The sequence below is a fragment of the Neomonachus schauinslandi genome, chromosome 5 (assembly GCF_002201575.2).
Source record: "Neomonachus schauinslandi chromosome 5, ASM220157v2, whole genome shotgun sequence".
Lineage (NCBI taxonomy): Eukaryota > Metazoa > Chordata > Mammalia > Carnivora > Phocidae > Neomonachus > Neomonachus schauinslandi.
In genome coordinates, this window is record NC_058407.1 from 166,565,162 (window position 1) to 166,569,049 (window position 3,888).

General features: G+C 58.6%; 1 protein-coding gene across 3 annotated transcripts in view; it reads right to left on the bottom strand.

The window, feature by feature from the left end:
- LAT2 (linker for activation of T cells family member 2) overlaps positions 1 to 1,223 on the bottom strand; it is a 13,921-nt gene extending 12,698 nt beyond the window's left edge. For all 3 annotated transcript variants that reach the window (XM_021700521.2, XM_021700522.2, XM_021700520.2), the window contains exon 1: positions 906 to 1,223. The gene's annotated coding sequence lies outside the window, so the exon portion shown is untranslated. The remainder of the gene's footprint in view (positions 1 to 905) is intronic.
- Positions 1,224 to 3,888: the final 2,665 nt, after the last annotated feature.

Sequence of the window (3,888 nt, forward strand, 5' to 3'; positions counted from 1 at the left end):
GGGGGGGGGGGGGGGGGGGGGGGGGGGGGGAAGCCCTCGGGGCTCGGCTGGGCAAGCCGGAAAGGCCCTGGGAGACCCTCCTGCCCAATCTCCCAGCCGGCCTCCGGCCCTACATCGGGAAACGGAGGCCTCCCAGGGCCACGGGGAAGGCTATGGGGTAGGAACAAGAGGTTGGGTCCGAGCCTGGGGAGGCTTTATCTGCTGGGCTCTGCTTTGGTGCCCGTTCCGTTTTCCCGTGTCATCTTGGCCTTCAGATAAGGCCGACCCAAGGGCCTCTATGGAGGATCCTAATGCTCAGGTGGCCAGTGAGGGGGACTGGGCAGCCCTGGTCCTGGGGCAGCGGTGGGGAATGGTGACGGCCAGGGTCAAGGAGCTCCCCAGCAGAGAGCTGGTGGGCCAGGCTGGGGCCTGGGTGGGAGGTGGCGGGAGGGCTGCTTCGGCCTGGCCTGGCCTGGCCTGGGGGCAGGCCCTGGGCACCCTTGCCCGGAGAGTCTCACCCATCCTCCCGTAGCCTAGTGGCAGGGATGTTACAGTCCCATTTCACAGATGAAGAAACCAAGGCCCGTGGGTCTGGCCCCTCACCGGTCTCTGGAAGCAATGAGCCCACCCTGGAGGCTTCCCCAGGCCTGTGAAGGCTGGGCAGGGGAAGACGACGGTGGGAAAGCGCCGGAGCCCCAGAAACAGGCTGCCCTCTGAGTGCCGCAGGGTCCGGGGAGAGGGCTCCCTAGCCAGGGGCATCAGGGCGGGACTGGGGCCCAGCGAGGGAGAGCCAGCTGGCCTGGCATCTTCCCGGCCCCCCAGCCAGGGCCACCCCCCCCACCTGAGCCCTCCTGTGGGCCCAGCAGGGCCATTCCCACCCCCGGTGGGAGGCAGCCCCAGGACCCCCTGCGCTGGGCCGGGCTTACCTGAGAGTCGGGGGCTCCTCACTGCGGCCACCTCATCCTGAGCCCGCACACCTGCCCGAGCCGACGCCACCGCCACCGAGACTGGCGGGCAGCAGGCGAGGCGGCGGGCTTCCTGTCAGCCCCCGAATCAGCCCTCGCACATCCGCTGCTCGGCCGGACCGGCCCTGCCACGAACAGCCGGGGACCCGGAGACGCTCGCAGAGACAGGGAGAGGCACTGAGCGACAGACACGAACACAGGCTTGGAGAGGCCAGAGACACGGACGGACACACACTGCATACATGCACGTGACCCCAAGTCACACAAAGAGGAAGAGACACACAGAGGGACGGGGAGCAAGAGAACGAAGTCGGGTGCTCACACGGACACACACACACACACACACACACACACACACACACGGGCAGCCTGCGGTGGGGGGGGCAGGAAGACATGGAGAGACACACACACACACCCAGGGAGGGAGAGGACCAGAGACAGACACACACACACAAACAGAGGGAGAGGCTGAGTCACAGACAGACAGACACACTCACAGACATCCGTGCGCGCTCCCACGGAACACGGGGCAGAGGGATGCGGGCAGGTGCGCGCCGGGGCAGGCCGAACAAGGAAGCAGGACGGGGAGGCAAGGTGAAGGGCAGAAGGGGGTACGATCTACGAGCCATGGTTCCCCCCTGCCCCCCTCCCCCTCAGTTCCCAGAGGCCCCCTCCCGCAGCTGTTGCTCCTGCCGTCACCAGCCCTGGGGGGGGCCCATAAACATACGGGGTGCTTCTGTGCCTCCTGTTACTGGGCATTAAGTGACTGGCCCAAGGCCATCAAACTCCTGGTGGCACCTCCACTCCCAGGAGACCCCAGGGAAACCCCCATCAGTCTGGCATTTCAGAACCTGGGCTTCCTGGTCCCAGGGGCCCCTCTGGGCAGGAGACTGGGTTTCTCTTTCAGCCCCAGGGGCCCCTCTGGGCCAGAGGACTGGGTTTCTCTTTCAGCCTGTCTGGGGTGGCCAGGGCTGAGACAGGAGGCCCAGCCCCGAAGGCACAGTGGGCCAGGGCTGCCCGTGGCTGCCACCCCGTGGGGAAGAAGGGTAGCGCGCCAGCTGGGTCTTGGTGTCGGAGATCCTGTGGGCCTTGCCGCCAGGAGCTGGTCCCCATCCCCAGGCACAGTCAAGCTGTCTGACTCCCAGACCTGGGCCTGTGCGGACACCACCACACGCCCTTGGGCTGGGCAATGCTGCATTCAGTTCCCTTGGTAACTGGCCCCTTGGATGTCACTTACACAGGTGAGAAGACTGGAGGCCCATGGAAGCTATGCTGGATTTGAACCCAGTCTCCAGTCTGTTGTCTTCCCAGCACCCACAAGTGCAGGGAGGTCGGTGGGTGCGCACCAGCAGCCCTCCTTGCTGGGACCACCTGCCTGACCCCCACTCGCATGACTGGGCCGGGCCGGGGTTGGTGTCCGTTGATCCCTGGACTGTGCACCTGCCCGGGGGTTTCCAGCAGGCAGAGACCGACAGAGCCTCCCCCCGCCCGATGGGAAGGAGCTGTCCTACACCTGGCTTCTGTCTTGGGCCTTGGCAATGGCAGAAGTGACCTCCGACCATTGGCAAAGCCTCCAGGTCAATCTGCAGCAGGACCTAGGAGCCCTCAGACCCTCTCTGAGCCCATTTCCCATCTGCAATAATGGGGGTTGGTCAACCCAAGGACCCTTTTTGTACTTGAGTGTGAAAAAAGGATGCCGTCCCCCTTGTAGGCAATTTTCAAAGTCCTCCAAGGTTCTATTTTATTTATAAACCATTGGGTTGTGACTCAGAAAATAAGCTTTGAAAAGCTACACAGTTCATGTCCAGTTGCGTCAATTCTAGTGCACTTAAGGTTAAAAAAATTTTTTTTTTTTATAATTCAACAGTTTTTGTGTATTACAAGTTTCTCATGACCATTTAAACCACTTTTAAGTGTGTGATTCAGTAGCATTACATTCACAACACTGTACAACCATCACCACGATCCATCCCCAAACCTTCCATCATCACTCCAGACACCTGGCTTTTTTCAGTTCACTGAGTGCATGCTGTGTGCACATCCGTGACCCAATGAAGATACCCAGGAAACAGTGCGACAGCTCTAAAAACAATTCCAAGCTGAGAATCTTCTGGGGTCCTACATATCCTAAAGCCTGATGGGAAGCTATGCATTTCCTTCAGAAAAAGCACCTGGAGAAGTGTGTACGACATTCTAGAAGCCCCTGGAGCCCGCATATGTCATCTGCCACCCCCATGTCTTAAGGTGCAAATTTGAGCCTCCCTTCCACCCCCTCCCTCCCCAGCCGGTTCTAACATTTATTCTTGGTTGTGAACTCACTACCCAAAGGAACCCAGAGTATCCTCATCTTTCTGCCTCCCCCCTCAGGACCTGCTTCTTTTGCTTTGTCCTCTACGTGTATGTAGATTTCTAAAGTGTTTTGTATTTAATAAAAGTACCATGCTGTCTGTCAGCACTTGGGCTTATTTTCCATCTACTGCGTTGTGATCCAATGCCGTGTGCCTTTGGCTCATTCCGTCATCTGAATACAGCTCTTGCTGCTCTTGTGAATGTTCTTTCTCTGGGGCACGTACCCAGGAGGGGAACCACTGGGCTACAGAACATGGACACATGCCATTTTCAAGTTAAGTCCCCAAGTGTAGTTCCCACTTACACGCTCCTCTGTAAGACACGAGACCCACAAACTCTCTAGCAACTGGTCTGTTGGGTCATGATGTCTGCCATTTGAGCGGGCGTGCGGTAGTTACTTTTTTCTCTTTGTGATCTTGTGCTAGCCAGGACTGCTAGTGAGGCAGAATATCATTCTTCATCCTCATTTTGATAGAGTACTTAAAAAAAGGATCTAGTGAGTGCACTCTTAATTTCAAGAGCCTAATGCACATGAGCAAGACCTCTACCAATTCCAAGGCATCTTGGTGTTATTTACAGAATCCCTGGGCTACCT